The sequence below is a fragment of the Dipodomys ordii genome, unplaced genomic scaffold (genome assembly GCF_000151885.1).
Source record: "Dipodomys ordii isolate 6190 unplaced genomic scaffold, Dord_2.0 Scaffold137, whole genome shotgun sequence".
NCBI classification, from domain to species: Eukaryota; Metazoa; Chordata; class Mammalia; order Rodentia; family Heteromyidae; genus Dipodomys; species Dipodomys ordii.
Window position 1 is genome coordinate 3,340,565 of NW_012267353.1, and position 17,436 is coordinate 3,358,000.

General features: G+C 37.5%; 1 pseudogene; it reads left to right on the forward strand.

Moving 5' to 3' along the window:
- The first annotated feature begins 5,109 nt into the window (after nucleotides 1-5,109).
- LOC105996834 lies at nucleotides 5,110-6,282 on the forward strand (annotated as a pseudogene).
- The last annotated feature ends 11,154 nt before the right edge of the window (nucleotides 6,283-17,436 follow it).

The following is a 17,436-nucleotide window of genomic DNA, read 5'->3' on the forward strand; positions in this document are numbered from 1 at the left end:
AATGTCATTCTTTCTGATGGAGACATAGAATTCCATTGTGTATATATACCACATTTTCTTGATCCATTCATCTACTGAGGGGCATCTGGGTTGGTTAAGCCAAATTATTTAAGCCTTGGTACTGAGCCTTGGTCTGGAAGACCATTCTCCAGAAAAATCAATGCTCAAGATACAAAAGTTGGTGATAAAGACTCAAGTTCAGTGATCAAAGAAAGAGGAAGCATTGATCACATATCTCCAACTCAGAGGTAGAAGCCATTTATAGATATAGGATAAGGATGATGAAGAAGAGAGATGGCTTGATCAAAGGGATGAGATATTCATGTTTTTTGTAGCCAGACAGAGTTCTAGAGCTGCTGAGTATGGCCAGGGGTCAACTCTTGGTGTTCTTCACTTTCTCTTCCTCATTCAGTGTACCTTGTGTTGGCTTTGGACCAACAAAGCAGATTTTTTTCTGTTCTAACCATGGTTGTGAAATGTGCTTAAACTGATGAAAATCACTGTCTACAATAAAAAATAATAATACTGTGTGACAAATAGAGATCGAGGCCTTTTGGATTTGAATCAGTCTACTTGGTCCTTCCAACCTTATCTTTTGTCTGTCTTTCTTTTCCTTCATTCCCCACCGTTCTCTTTCAAGTTCTGAAGTGGCATCTGACATATTTCCTCAGAGTAGCAGCTTGGAATTCCATAACCAGCAGTTTAGCTGGACGTTCAGGTGGACATTTAATTTCCCTCTGTATGATAGGTATATGACACCATAGCTTTTTGATATCAATTATTTATGAAAGGTCTTTCAGAAATTGTCATTTCTTTGACTATAATGCATGGCTGAAATCAGGAAAGTAACTTCATTCATAATAGCCCCACAAAAAATAAAATACCTAGGAATTAACTTAACCAAAGAAGTGAAGGACCTCTATGATGAAAACTTTAAAAACCTGAAAATGGAAATCAAAACAGAACTTAGAAAGTGGAAAAATCTCCTATGCTCCTGGATTGGAAGGATCAACATCGTGAAAATGGCGATACTTCCCAAGGCTATCTGTAAATTCAATGCGATGCCTATCAATATTCCAACCTCATTCGTCAAGGAAATAGAAGAGGCAATCCAAAAATTCATATGGAACAATAACAGATCCTTAACAGAAAGAACAGTGCTGGAAGAATATCAATACCAAATTTCAAACTCTACTACAAAGCCATAGTAATCAAAACAGCTCGGTTCTGGCACAAGAAGAGACCTCAGGACCAATGGAATAGAATTGAAAACCCAGAAATGATCCCATGTTTTTCTTTAATTCTCAATGCTCTGAAGTTTTCATACTGTGTTTTCAAATACTTTATTTATTTAGTGCCAGTACTGAGAACTCAGGGCTTTGGCACTGTCCTTTAGCTTTTTTGCTCAAGGCTGGTGGTCTGCCACTTTTGTTCATTTTTTTGGTAGTTAATTAAAAGATAGGAGTGCCAAAGACTTTTCTTCCCAGGCCAGTTTCCAATCATGACCCTCAGATCTCAGCCCCCTAAGATTACAGGTGTGCAAGCCATTGGCTAAGGTAGATTTGTTTCTTTATGCTAATTGCTCAGTGAGAGTTTTCACTTCATAATTTTTTGTACCAGAAAAACAATCAGTCATTTCATTTTTTATTTAATTTGTTTAGTATTTGCAATGTTGAGCATTGAACCCAAAGTTTCTTTCATGCTGGGCATCACTTTACTACTGAGCCAAATATCTGGTCTTAAACTGTTATACAACATTTATCTTCAAGTCTAATACTTTCTTGAATGCCAGTTCTTTTTTAGTCTACTTTCTGCAATTTACATGGGAATGTTTCTGAACTTATTATTATACCCTGATCACTCACAATTTTTTTGTATTACTATGCTATGATAAAAGCTTTTCAGTACTGTTTTCAAAATCATCAAGCATCTCTCTTCAAATCTTGGCATGCCACTGGAATAACATGTTTATTTTATATATTAATATATTTATTTTGCACTGGTACTCAAACTTGAACTCAGTTATCTTCTTGGATCACAGTTGGTGTTCTACTACTTGAGCCACATCTCCACTTCCAGTTTGTATCTTCATTAATATTTTTACTGCCAAGATTTCTAATTGTTCTCTTCCAAATCTTGTTCTGTTTCATGATGCAACTTCCTTCCTTATGCCATTAATATGTTGACATATTAAAATTCTCAGATTTATCTCTATACCTTCAGGGGCTAGAAAGTTGTACTTGTTGAACTTATCAATATTTTTTATGATGACAGATTTACTTATACACTTAAATTGGGAAGTAGGTGCTGGGAACTAAACCTAAGACCACATATAGATGAAGGAAAATGTTTTAGAATTATTCTTGCTCAGGAGTTATTTATATGCCCTTTTTCTTTTCACATGTTCAATATGTGCTTCAGCCCATTGGTCTGAATCTAAGCCAGGCTTAGATCAACTCAGTTTCTACTACATATTAATATTTTAATTTGAGGCTTTCCAGGAATATTATATAAATCCAGTCTAGATGTTATATTGGGTGCTTCTGTTTAAATTCAATGCTCTCAAAAGCAAAACTTTCACATCCAATTTTGATAAGTTCCACATCCCTTCAAAGACTAAGTTCCTTCATTTTGATGATCAAACATAAGGAAAACTGTCATGAAGTAGAGGAGGAGAAAGAGGAGGCATGTTCTGGCTCTCTACATATCTCATCTCGGCATCATTCTTTACATCCATGTATGAAGTTCTAGAAATCCGCTTCATCATTACAAGACCCTTAAAATATTTCCATTGCAGATCTTGTAGATCCATGAACAGTTTTCCTGAAAAGAATCATATTTTCAAAAAATCACATGGTGATTTAACCTTTGGCTACTCAGAGATGCTTCATAGACACTATAAACCTTTAATGAACCTGAGCCTCTTTCCTGCTGGAAGAAAGCAGTTTCAGGTTTGTAAATAAAGGGAGAACCTATTTAATATTCTTCCCTAAGTAGGAAAGGGGATGATTCTAGGTGACTGGGTGTAACCTACAGGACCAGAGCAGGTCAAGGGAGTATATTGTTTTGTTATGCCAAGATCGCAGGACCCCCACCAAGAAGACCACCAAGAGTCAGACTCTACAGCTGTTTTATTTAAACGGGCTGCAGCTCAGGCCTTGTCCTACACTCTGACACAGCGGAGCCCAGGAGGAGAGTCCCGAGCTAAGAATTTGCAGGTCTTATAAGGGCACACAACCAGGTGGTTTAGCACCACGTGTTGCTCTGCTCTGAAACAAGCAACAAATGGTCACTGCCTCAAATACTCTAGCCTTTCACCAAAAGGAAGTTGTTATGGATCAAGTAGAAGAAGAAGTAGAAAATTGCTGCAATAACATTTCAATATAAGGAATTACTCGAGATCCCTCAGGGGCTCCATGTATGCAGGGCTCCATGAATATTGCTAGGACAGTACATGTCCTAGCAGTGTATCTCCAGGTCATGAAGGCAAAGAATATACCACATTTGAGAATTTTTCCAGAAGTTAGGTACACAGCAGGCACTAAGAAAAAAGACCAACTAGGCCACTATGGATAAGAAGTCATAAAGGCTCAAGTCCTTTCAGACATCAAGAACTCTTCTTTTAGCATATCTTTGGCTAGTTCTTCAAATCAGCTCTTAATATCTTCCATACTTTCTCCTTTCTGCTTACCAATTTTACAAACTGCATACTTTTTTGGATTATCTAGCTGACTACTACAATTGCTTATGTTGTAGTACGACTATCAAATTTGAGACCTGCTTTAGGCTCTGCTAATATTTAGATGTAAGGAGTAACAGCACAGATTCTTTCAGGGACTTGAGCCAAACATGTTCACTTATCAATCTATTTTATTAAGTAGAATCAATTCTATTAAATGTAATTCTTCTATCTCAACTACTCTTTTTAATATAATAATGGTTGTGACATAATACTGTAGTGCAAATGGTCTTACTTTAAAGGTACTTGTGTTGCTAAAATCCACTTCTGAGCAGGACTTTCAGTCCCATATTTCCAATCCTAACATTCAAGAGGCAAAGGTAGGAGGATCACATGTTTTGACACAATCTTAGGCAACACAGTGAGACTGACTTGAGCTATACTGGCAGATCCTATTCTAAAAACGTCTAAAAAGGAAGAAGAAAAGGTCTTACTTTCAGAGTGGCTTAAATATTGACTTAATCTACTTTTAATAGCCACACAGATCAAATATTACCTTTGTGTATATATATTTTTTTGTTTGCAATGCTGGAAATCAAGCCAAAGGCAAACTTTCCAAGCTAGGCAAGAGTTTCAGCCATATGCTATGCCCCTAGCCTAACCACCTGTGTATAATATTAGAAAAATGGAAAACTGAGAAATCCTTCTTATTAAAACTTAGCATCAGAAGTAGAGCTGTGACTGAAAGTGGTAGAGAGCTAGTCTTGAGAATATGAGCTCAGGGACAAAAGAAAATAGGCCAGGTGCTGGAGGCTCAGACCTGTAATCCTAGCTACTCAGGAGGCTGAGATCTGAGGATCGCTGTTTGAAGCCAGCCTAGGTAGGAAGGTCCATGAGACTCTTATCCCCAATTAACCATCAGAAAGCTGGAAGTAGCCCTGTGATTCAAAGTGGTAGAGCACTAGCTCTGAACAAAAAACCTCAGGGACAGAGCACAGGCCCTGGGTTCAAGTCCCACAACCATCACCACCAAAAACCACTTAGCATCCTATATTTTATGTTCCTAAGATTCTCTGTGTGGTTTTAGGTCTTTTATGAGTACCTGTCTATTAAAGTATCAGAAATAAAGAGCTTCCTTCTGTTGTTTGTGCCCTGTGCTGAAAGCCCTGGTAAGAGACATTGCAATAAGGTTTTTTTTTAAATCTCTAAAAATAAGTAAATAAATAAATACCTTTGTAAATTTCAGTAAATCCAAAACAGAGAGAAAAGAATATATTCTACTAAGCTCAAGGAAAAAGAAATAAGTATCTGGTGGAACTTTCCAGAATGCTCAGAAAGAGGTTGGAGGAATGGCGGCTGCCCTAGCTACACACAGCTACATGCTTCCTTCTCACGTCCCCACTGGCCCCAGCCCACTCACCGACTGGAAAATGGTGAAGGAAACCACTTATCATGATGTTTTGGGAGTCAAACCCAATGCCACCCAGAAAGAATTGAAAAAGGTTTACAGGAAACTAGCTTCCAAGTACCACCCTGATAAGAATCCAAATGAAGGAGAAAAGTTTAAACAGATTTCTCAAGCTTATGAGGATACCAAGAAAAGAGAATTATATGACAAGGGAAGAGCATAGGCAATTAAGGAGGGTGGAGCAGGTGGTGGTTTTGGATCCCCTTGGACATCTTTGATATGTGTTTTGGAGGAGAAGGAAGAATGCAGAGAGAAAGGAGAAGTAAAAATGTAGTGCACCAGCTCTCAGTAACCTTAAAAGATTTACATAATGGTATAAGAAGAAAGCTGGCTCTGAAAAAGAACGTGATCTGTGACAAAGGTGAAGGCCATGGTGGTAAAACAAACAAACAAACGCTGGGGGAGCATTGGAGTGCTGTCCCAACTGCTAAGGTACTGGGATGCAAATACGAATTCATCAGATGGGACCTGTAATGCTTCAGCAAATTCAGTCTGTGTGCATGGAGTGCCAGGGCCATAGAGACAGGATCAGTTCTAAAGATAGATGTAAAAGCTGCAATGAAAGGAAGATAGAAGATTCTAGAACACATTGACAAAGGCATGAAAGTTGTCCAAAAGATAACATTTCATGGTAAAGAAAACCAAGAATCAGGATTGGAGCCTAGAGATATCATCATTGTATTTGATCAGAAAGACCATGCTGTTTTTATAGGATGAGGGGAAGACCTTGTCATGTGTATGGACATACAACTGGTTGAAGCACTGTGTGGCTTCCAAACCTAATCTCCATTCTTGACAACTGAACCACAGTCATCACCTTTCGTCAGGTCAGATTGTCAAGCATGGAGATAGCATGTGTGCGCCCATTTATTGATGAGCATATGAAAAGGGATGCCTAAGTAATGAGTTTAAGATAAACTTTCCTGAAAACGGTTTCCTCTCTCCTGATAAACTCTCTTTGCTGGAAAAACTTTCCTGAGAAGAAGGAAGTAGAAGAGACTGATGAAATGGATCAGGTAGAACTGGTGGATTTTGATCCAAATCAGGAAGATGCCACCATTATAATAGAAAAGCTTATGAGGATGATGAATATCCCCCCAGAGATGTCAAACTTTGTAATAGAGCCAGTGAATAGCACTCACTATTGGTATTTTAAATGCAGTAGTGAATAAGTGAAGGACTGTAATCATAACTAATTAGCTCATTACATGCTATTGTTTTCTGTTGTAATATTCAACTACAGTAATGTTTTAAAAGTTAAATGAAGAATAAAAGCAAATATAAAAGCTCTGACTTTGCTCTTTATGTATGATAACTTCAGTGTGCAAGATGAAGTTTTAAAACCTGTAAAAACTACTTTTCAAAAAGTTCCTCTAGCATTTGTTAAATTACATCTTGTAACTGATTCAGCTGTGTACACAGATAAGCTTATACTGAAATGCTAGGGACATATATTAACTTTGGTATATGATCTTCCACCATTAATTTGCATTTGGCTAGTAATCTGAAAAAGAGAAGTTAACTTGTAGAGAAATGTTGATGTGTGTAGTTATTTGTATTAAATGGACTCATTGTGAACCTTGGCATTTTATTGTCTCAACTATTACTGGAAGAATGGCATAATACATCTTTTACCCTGTGTTAGCAGTGATACAGAAATGACACCTTTCTAAAGAAAAGGTTTATCATATACTGCTTCTAAGGGCTTGCACTTTTAGAATTGCATCCCGTCTGTGCCATCTTTTAAAATATGTGTGTTCATATATAAATATACACATATATTATGTTAACCTGCTGTAGTTATGTTCTTTTCCCTTTGGATCATGATAAAGCCCTTGATAGTGACTTTTTCAGAGTTGGGTAGCAAAAACAATTGAAGAGACCTATATATCGAGAAGTAATTTTGCATGAATTACATAGGAAGGTGTTCCTTAGATATGTTACAGGCTTACTTTAAACCATTTGCTCCAAAGTAACTGTAATTCAATGTTGGTTCAAATTACAATGAATAGTTCTGACTATATTTAAAGTCATGTGTTCATAAGTTTAAATCTGGATATCAGAATTTAAGACATTATTTTTTAAAAAAATTTTAATTTCTTTTTTTTTCTTTGTTTCCCCTTCCCATCCCTTCCCATACTCCCCCCTCCCTCCACCCGATCCACCTCCCACCCCCACCAAAGTTGTAAAGTTCGTTTTTTGACATAACGACTTGTATATCTCATTGTTGCAATGGGTCCACCTGTATCCCTAGTTAAACGATTTGTCTTTTCTCTTCCCCTCCACAAATTATACCAACATCAAATATATATACTGTGGGGGAGGGACATACAAAACAACAAAGAAATCATCTTACAAATATGTTAGAAACAATTGCATGAAAGGAATAAAAAAACAAAAAAATTTGAATACTTATCTTGGGGTTCATTCCCCTAACATCAACTTATCTGGCCTTTTCTGCTTGATTAAGATGTTATTGAAATATATATATGATTCCTAAATATACTGACTACAAAGTAAAAAAAAAACCAGAAATATGTACCTATGGGAGCTATAGAATCTGGGTGTAAGTTGTCATTTTATAAAGAATTTGTGATTTATCAGGAATGAATTTGGGACTTCACCTTGTAATAAAAAATTATGTGTTCTACATTTCATTGACATTGTGGGCAGCAAGCACTATAGCCACGAACCTCAGAATAAACATTATTTCTCTTGTATTGGCAAGTGCAAAGCTATTTCAATTTGTAAAATGAATCCCATTCCAATTTCTCCCATGTATATAATTGGTTTTAATTACCTGGATCCACTCTGAAGTGTTTGGAAATTTTATCTTGTAAGAATAGCCGTGGAGAGCGAATGCGCAGACTAAGGTCGTAGAATTCGTCTATGGGCTTACTCTTTTCCCCAATGGCATCCCAAGCTTCAGCACTAAGGTCCTCAATAATAATGTCGAAAGGAAAAGTGTGTACGGGAGGAGAGATTCCACACTGGGTCAGTCTCTTCCAGGACCGAGAAAGCTGTTGCACGGGAGTGATGGAATCCACCATCAGGCTGTGTTGGAGGATTTCAACCAGAGACATTGGTGTCTCTTCTTTTTTAGGCTCTTCTATATCCACCATAGTACATTTGAAAACAAGTTGTGAATCTTCTCTTCTTGCCCCAGTTCCACTGATGGATGACATGACATTTAGGTTTTTATTAAGTAGTTTTTGTGCTTCTGTAAGTGAAATGCTCTGACTTTTTAAGAGGTTTGATTTCTTTCTTTCCTTATTAAAATTATCAGCTGATCCATATAATTCAGGTAGCTGTGAGGTTAAAAAAAGAGGGAAAGTCATGAAACCCAAGAAAATATAATAGTCTGTCAGATCCCAAACCCTGAAACAACAACAAAAACACAAATAACCGTAGAAACAGAAGCATCTGTCCTTGGAAGATATCTTTGCCTAACGAAACCAAGACAATGGTGGCATGTGAAATAGAACAGAAAATTGAAGCTCAGACTGTATTTATACACACACCCCACTTAAATTCTCTGCTATAAATAGCCAGCTAGTGTTGGACTCCAAGGTCTCTTTGGCAATTCAGAGTAACCATCATGAAAGACAACTCAGTAGAGCAGTGCTCTTTTGCTTCTTTTAAATACGTATATATATATATATATATATATATATATATATATATATTTGATTATCTTTGAGTGGTTGTACAAAGAAGTTCCTATTCTACAAAACAGTATATGAATTCAAAAGCGTCTGATAACATTGTCACCCATGGCTCTTAACCCACCCCTTCTCTCATTTTTCTTTTCTTCTTTTTTAAAATTGAGATTAGGTAATTAAATAAATTTCAATACTTAGTTAAAGACACAAACACATGTTAACCTTCACAAGGAAAATTGTCCTTATCATGGTCTATAAAGTTTGTGAATTCTGTGAGCTTTGACAATTATTTCTTTCATATCAGGTGATATTTACATTTTTTTCCTTTTACTTAGTGTTAGCTGTTCCCTCTTTCTCCCTCATTCATCCCTTCCCATCACTGTCTTTGGGTTGCTTAGTTCATTTTTATTTATGTCCAGTGGAGCTGATAAGGCCTCTCTGTTGTATGTTTTCCCATTTCCCACTGATTCTTCTGTGTCCTTCTCCTAGCTTCCCTCTGTTGGGAATGCACACACACACACACACACACACACACACACACACACACACACCATATATGTGGTCAATAATATGGAGCCATTTAGCAATGATATGATAAAATGAGTGGCAGTCCTTTGTTTCTCTAGTCGTGTTTGCTTTGTCATATCTCATGAATAGGGATATATGTATATTTTTCCCCTTCAATTCTATATTTTATTCCATGAAACACTCCTTTTGAAAAAGAAAAAATCACAGAACTTCACTTAGTTCCAAGAGAAATCAGGAAGATTAAACCAAGAATATAGGTTTTAAAAATTTTTTTAAATTTTTTAAATTTAAATTTTTTATTTTTTGTGAACATACTGTACAGAGGGGTTACAATTACATGGGCAAGATAATGCGTACATTTCTTATCAAGCATTGCAGCCTCCTCCTTTGTTTACTCTTCAAATCCTTTCCCAGCCTCTCCCCTCCCTCCCCCACTCCCAATCCTTCTCCCCCCCCCCCACTGACTTTGTAAAGCTCGTTTTGGACATGACAACTTGTACTACTCATTGTTGCAACAGGTCCACCTGTTGATGTGATGAATAATATTAATTGATTTGCGTATATTGAACCAGCTTTTCATCCCTGAAATGAATCCTGTTTGATTGTGGTGTATGATTTTTTGGATGAATTGTTGAAGTTGATTGGCCAAAATTTTGTTGAGAAGTTTTGCATCAATGTTCATCAAAGAAATGGGAAGGATATTTTTTTTTAAGGAAGAAAGAAAGCCAGATCACTTTGATTTCAAAACATCATCTGGGTGTCTGAAGAGCTCAAAGTGTTTGGAAATACAGTGCAAAGGAGGCTATAATGGTTGTGATTCACTGGAAAATATTACCAAAGCCAGTGGTTGCATTTGTGCAGTGTTGGTAATAGTTATGCAGTGTTGGAAATAGTTGGAAGAAAAAGAAAAAAGGTAAGTGATTCTTCAGTGTGTTTCCTCATATGAAAGATGTTAATAGACAAAGAATAAAATCCTATTTTCTAAAGTATCTATATATTTTTCATTCTGAAAAGCTTCTTGGGGACTCAAACCTAAAAGATGCGGTGTCAGGTCAGAACCAAAATTCAGGCCATTTGGCTGGAGAAAAAATTCAGTGGGCTGGGCACTGGTGGCTAGCTACTCAAGATCTACTGAGATCTGAGGATCATGGTTCAAAGCCAGCTTGGGCAGGGAAGTCTGTGAGACTCTTATCTCCAATAAACCACTAGAAAACCGGAAGTGTTGCTGTGGCTCAATTGGTAGAGCGCTTGCCCAGGGACAGTGCCCAAGCCCAGAGTTCAAGACCCACAACCAACAAAAAACAAAAACAAAACAAAACAAAAACAAAAACAAATAAAACCCTTACTGGTAGAACACTCAGGTAACATGTTCAAGGGTTCTGGGTATGATTCCCACGATTAACATTCTTTGGTGCAGTACAAATTCCTTTCACTCCTACTGAATTCTGATGCAAGCATATAAAACAGACAGCAAACTAAAGTTAGCAACTGGGTATTTAATATTGATTATCACCACCAGGAAAACAAATTAGTATACAAGTAACCCACCCTAGAAAGTGCTAACTTTTGCTGGGACAAAAACATGTTAAGTCACCAAAATGAAATTTTATTTTACTTTTTAAAATTGTTATTATAAAGGTGATGTACAGAGGGTTTACAGTTACATAAATCAGGTAATGAGTACATTTCTTTTACAACAATGTCACTCCTTCCCTTGCTTTCTTCCAGTTCCCCCATCTCCCCCCACTTATTTTTCTTAAGTGGTTGTACAAAAAGTTTTAATTGAATATATCAGCTTAGGAGTATATTGCATCTTGATCCATTGTTCTTCCCCATTTCTGAACATCACCCATCTCTTCAAGTTACCAATTCCTCAGTACGTCAATTCATGTTCAGTAGTTTGAGTTTTTATGATTGTTGAATGTAAAGTTTCTGGTGTATAGTATCATAGGATTTTTTTTTTGTCAGTTATGGGGCTTGAACTCTGGGCCTGGGTGCTGTCCCTTAGCCTTTTAGCTCAAGACTAGCACTCTAAGGTTCCAGGAAGATAGTGGAGGAGAAGCTGGAGGCTAAACAAGCTGTCAAATAGAAAGCAGTTTTAGTGTTCCTGTGAACAGTCCTAGGCCAGAGAATCACACCAAGTGTGCCATCACAATATAGAGAGTTGGCCAGAGAGGGAAAATCCAGGCAAGGAGACAGATCTGAGCACTTGCCAGCAGCGGTGGCGTTGGCCCTAGTCATCATACCTACAACACAGAGTCCAGAACAAAGGTGCCAGATGGCAAGCAAGCAGATTCTACTCAACACCAGCAAGAACTGACAAGGAGCAGATGTCTTCATCACTGACATCCTCACTCAGGTGCAAACCACCCCCCCCCAACTCAGGCTTTGGAAGAAAACAAGAGTCATTTAGCATGTCACAGGAACCTGACCTGACCTGCCAGGCTCAGCTCCATCCAGGGGAAAGTCACCCAGCCCAGGCAGAGAGGAGCTCTGCCCCCCAAGGAGGGGCTTTCTTCACTGGGTAAACAGAGCCAGAGGCTGCCCCTCCCTACAGCAGCCTTGACAATCAATTGAAATTCAGTAAACATAAACCCTGAGAATGGCTCCAGGCTGGGCTCTGAGAGTGTCTCAGAAGCTAGCCCCTCAGGGAAAAGCTACTGTTTACTGAAAGGCCTCAACTCTACCCAGAACCTAGACTCCTGGCACCATCTCCAAACTAGAGGAAACAACCATTTCCCTCTTTTGTGATATACAAAGCAGTGTGGAGGTTCCTCAAAGGACTCCACATAGAGAAGTAAGCCAAGCCCAAAGAAACATAGGTCCCATGGTTTCCCTTATTTGCAATATCTAGTATATGCATGAGTCAAGCAGAAAAGGTCACATAAGGTGATGTTAGGAAAATGAACCCTAAGATATGTATTTAAATGTTTTTTTTTCTTTCAAGCATTTGTTTCTAACCCATTTATAAGATTATTTCTTTGTTGCTTTGTATGTCCCTCCCTCACAGTATAACCCGTGCTTGCACTGATTTTGATGTTGGTATAATTTGTGGAGGGGGAGGGGAAAAACAAGTCGTTTAAATAAGGATACAGGTGGACCCGTTGCAATAATGAGAAGTACATGTTGAAAACGAACTTTACAACTTTGGTGGGGGGGGGGCGGAAAATTGGGTGGGGAGGGGGGAGGAGGCTGGGAAGGAATGGGAAGGGTAAACAAAGGAGGAGGCTACAATGCTTGATAAGAAATGTACTCATTATCTTGTCCATGTAATTGTAACCCCTCTGTACAGTATTTTCACAATAAAAAATAAATAAAAAAAAGACTTCACATAGAGCTCCCCTATGACCCAGCAATCCCACTTTTGGGCATTTACTCAAATGATCACAAACAAGATCATACTAAAGCTACCAGCACAACTATGTTTACTGAAGCATTACTTACCATAGCTAATATATGGAAACAATCCAGATGCCCTTCAGTAGATGAATGGATCAAGAAAATGTAGTATATATACACAATGGAATTCTATGCCTCCATCAGAAAGAATGACATTGCCCCATTTGTTAGGAAATGGAAAGGCTTGGAAAAAATTATATTAAGTGATGTAAGCCAGGCCCAAAGAAACATAGGTCCCATGGTTTTCCTTATTGGCGTTAACTAGTATATGTCTGAGACAATCAGAAAAGGTCAGAAAAGTTGATGTTAGGTGAAATGAACCCCAAGGTAAGTATTCAAATGTTTTTACTTTCATGCAATTTTTTCTAACATATTTATAAGATGATTTCTTTGTTGTTTTGTATGTCCCTCCCCCACAGTATAACCACTGCTTTCACTGTATTTGGTGTAATTTGGGGAGGGGAAGGGCAAAAACAAACTTTTTAAATAGGTATACAGATGGATCCATTGCAACAATAAGATGTACAAATTGTTATGTCGAAAAATGAACTTTACAACTTTGGTGGGGGGTAGGGAGTTTGGCTGGAGTGGGGGGTGATGGGAAGGGATGGGAAGGGAAACAAAGGAGGAGGCAACAATGCTTGATATGAAATGTACTCATTATTTTGTCCATGTAATTGTAGCTCCTCTGTATGGTATTTTCGCACACACACACACAAACAAAAGACTAGCACTCTACCACTTTAGTCACAGTGCCACTTCCAGTTTTCTGATAGTTTTTTGGAGATAAGAGTCTCCTGGACTTTCCTGCTGGGCTGGCTTTGAACCATGATCCTCAGATCTCAGCCTCCTGAGTAGCTAGGATTACAGGCGTGAGCCACCAGCACGCAGCTAAATATCATAGGATTTTCAATACATACCGAACATCTCTCATACTCTAGTGCCTCAATGTTTGTAGTTGAGCTGGAACAGCTTGAGAGAAGCATCATGCTGGGGCTTTATTCTGTATCTCCTAAAAAAATCAATACAAGGAAAGGCAAAAATTAAAGAGCAAAGTCAAATGAAATACAAAGGAAGTAAGAAACACATAAAAATCTCCTGGAACTTATGAAAAGGACACCTAATATTTTATATCACATCATTTTTTGTTTTTCCTAGGCTAGGTTTTAAAAATCATGTTTGCCAAGTGCCAGTGGCTCATGTTTATATAGTCCTAGCTACTCAGGAGGCTAAGATCTGAGGATCATGGTTCAAAACCAGCCAAGGCAGGAAAGTCTGTGAGACTCTTATCTCCAATTAATCACCAAAGAATACAGAAGTGGAGCTATGACTCACGTGGTAGAGTGCTAGCTTTGAGCAAAAAGAGCTCAGAGACAACACTCAGGCTGAGTTCAAGCCCTAGAACTGGCACCCAAAAAAAATTAATCATGTTTCACAATTAGATAAATGTAGAACATGAATCCAACTAATCAACTACTTATAACAGCGGTGAGAAGAAGAAAGGGAAAAAGAAAGGGAAAGTATGAATAATTTTGGAATTCATGGCAACTATGAAAACAGCATAAAAACCTCAGTGAAAGCTGTTGATCAATAGTCAGTTGGAATGTTGAAGAAAAAGAAACAGGCTTTATTGGGGAGGTAGTATCAGAAGGGAATTAGGCTAATACAAAGATAAAAGGAGGATAAATATGGTCAAAGTAGGAAGTTTGCATGTATGAAATAGAAGAATGAAACCTATTGAAATTGTTTTAAGAACAGGGAAGTGAGAAAGGAAGAAGTGACAGAAGGTGTAAGATTGATTGAAATGTACCGTATACATAACAGAAAATGTAATAAAATTATTAATAAATTATTATTAAAATTACTGAAATTGTTTTAAGAACAGGGAAGTGAGAAAGGAAGAAGTGACAGAAGGTGTAAGATTGATTGAAATGTACCGTATACATAATAGAAAATGTAATAAAATTATTAATGTGCATACACATGAAAGTCAATTTTAAGTGTTTTCATCACAAAAAAGTATGTAAATTTAAGTATAAAATCCTAGCTTGATTTAACCATTCTATCATGTATACAATTTTCAAAACATCATGTTGCAACACCATAAACAATACAACATTTATTTGTCCATTGAAAATAATAAAACGTACTTTTTTGTAAAAAAATGTTTCAACTAAACATTTTTCTATGAAATTCTTAAATGTATGCTCCTATTTAATACTAGTTCAATGAATCTAATATGGACAATCTTATTTTGGTCTAACATTTTGAACGACTTTCATTGAAATAAAAACTCAACTACATCTACACCCTGCTCTTCACTCAGGAGACAAAGGCTAACAGTTATGAGGACAACAAAACAATGAAGATCTTGAAATCATTTGTTTTGTGCCAGGTATGTACAAGCTGTATTTTACAGGTAGTATTGAATTTAATCCCCATGTGAAAAGGACGGCCAAAGAATCATCACGGTGCCTATTTTGGCAGTACATATACTAAATTTGGAACTTACAGAAAGATGACATAAAAATTTGTGAAGAATTCTATATTCCTTATAGTTCAACAAAACACATACCAGGAAACTTGAAAAGGGTAAGGCAGAGTCAAAGGGATGGGAGAAAATAAGGAGGAGGAAGAATGCAGTTATAAAATTCAATGCATATCATACAAAATAAAGAAAAGATGAGGAATATGTGAGTTGGGAGGGATAGGTGAGAATGATGAAATTATTCATTAACTGCTTTATTGAGTGGCAACTGCTGGGTACAACTACTTAATGATAATAAAAATATAGTTATATAAAAAGAATCCCCCCAATTTGTCTCATCAATGAGTGGCAGTTATGTCCACTCTCACATTTGACTCTGGCTAGCCCTATTCTTGGTTCTGCCCACTAGCAAGTAACACTGTATAAATGAGGCTGTGTGAATGCAGTCTAGACCCTCAGAAGCTTTGTGGCTTTCCTTCACATTCTTAGAAGCCTGAGCCACATGGAAAAATATCTGGTTACTCTCCTGGGAAGACCAGGTGGATCTAGCTTCTAGACATGTAACAAAGCCATGTCAGTTCATGAGGCCTCCAAACACCTGCAGATGACTAGAGCTTCATGACCCAGCCCAGCAGAACCTAAACAGAGAATCATCACCTCCATTAGCTAAGCTGGCCAACTTTACATAATAACAGCCACAATTGCTATTTCAAACCATGAGGTATTGGATGGATTATTATATAGTCATAAATACAGATTTGCCACAAAATATTCCACATCCTTGGTTTAATTCACTCTGTTGTAGATAAGGGACTGCAAGGCAGGAAAACATTCCTAGGTATCTGCCTGCCTGGATGAGTGTCTCAGATGAATAAAAAACACTTATTTAGTGTTTAGGATGAGACAAAAACAGTTATGTCATTCCTCTTTCCCAAGAAAAATAGAAAAACCTCTTTAGAGAGAGGCTCCTCATCCCATGATTGGGATGTTAAAACCACTCTAAAATGAAAATGTGTTACTCACCTCGTTTACTGATCATCACAATTTAACCAAACACCACACTGTGGTGTCCCAGGCGTCCCCACTCAATCATGGGACAGCTGGGGGCTGTGGTTCACTACCATTGTTAAGCCTCAAGAGAGAGGATGGTACTGCTTTATCACTCCTTTAGGAAGATCAAAAGCGCAGATGTGAAGCATGGTTTCTATCCCATATCACTGCTTTGCACATTGTAAAGCCACAAATTTGCAAGCTAAAATGTCATAATTTGAAGATGGTCTTAATGTTATTTCTGAAATTTGCAAATCAATATACAGGACAAAAAGGAAATACAATATTACATGCCCATCCTCTTTCCTGTTTTCAAGCAGCAGAACCTGTCTATCATCGGCCAGATGAAATAAGACTTGAATGGTTTTTTGAATGGTTCCTAGAGATGAAAACTTGCTCTGACCTGCTTTACCTAAAATTTCAGTGTCTTGTGTCAGTGTCACTGTTGCCTACTGGTGTTACTGTCCACTATTGAAGGCCACCTTCTTTTTATCAGCAACACAGGATATGTATCTCCTTTGTCCACACCCATGCTTCAGCAACCAGAATTATGTATACTGTGAAATTACCCTTTAGAAGTCAAAGAGAAGCAAGGACTAGTATCACATGCCTGTAAACTCGTTACTCAAGAGACTGAAATCCAGAGAATACTGGCTCAAAGATAGCAAGGCAGAAAGGTACACAAATTTACTTCAAAAATTAACCAGAACAAAGGAAGGCTATAGGCATGGCTCAAGTAATAGAGAGCAAGCACGTGTGTGTGTGTGCGCGCACACACACACACACACACACATCAAGGAGAAATTGTTTCTCAAACAAATACTGATGAAGTTATGTTGCCAGAGAAACATTAAATATGAAACCAGCCAAGGCTATTTAGCAAGACTCTGCCTCAAAAAAGGTTAAGAAATTTCTCCAAAGAGAAAGAAAATCACTTAAGTAAAGAACTCAGATCGACATAAGGGAAAGACTCTTTTGAAGAAATAAATGGAGGTGCGATAAAAACATTTGATTCTTATTAACTAATACAAATGTTCATAATATGATGGTAAAGAATAGCAAAAGTAATTGTTTCTAACATATTTATAAGATGATTTCTTTGTTGCTTTGTATGTCCCTCCCCCATGGTATAACCCCTGTTTTCACTGTATTTGATGTTGGT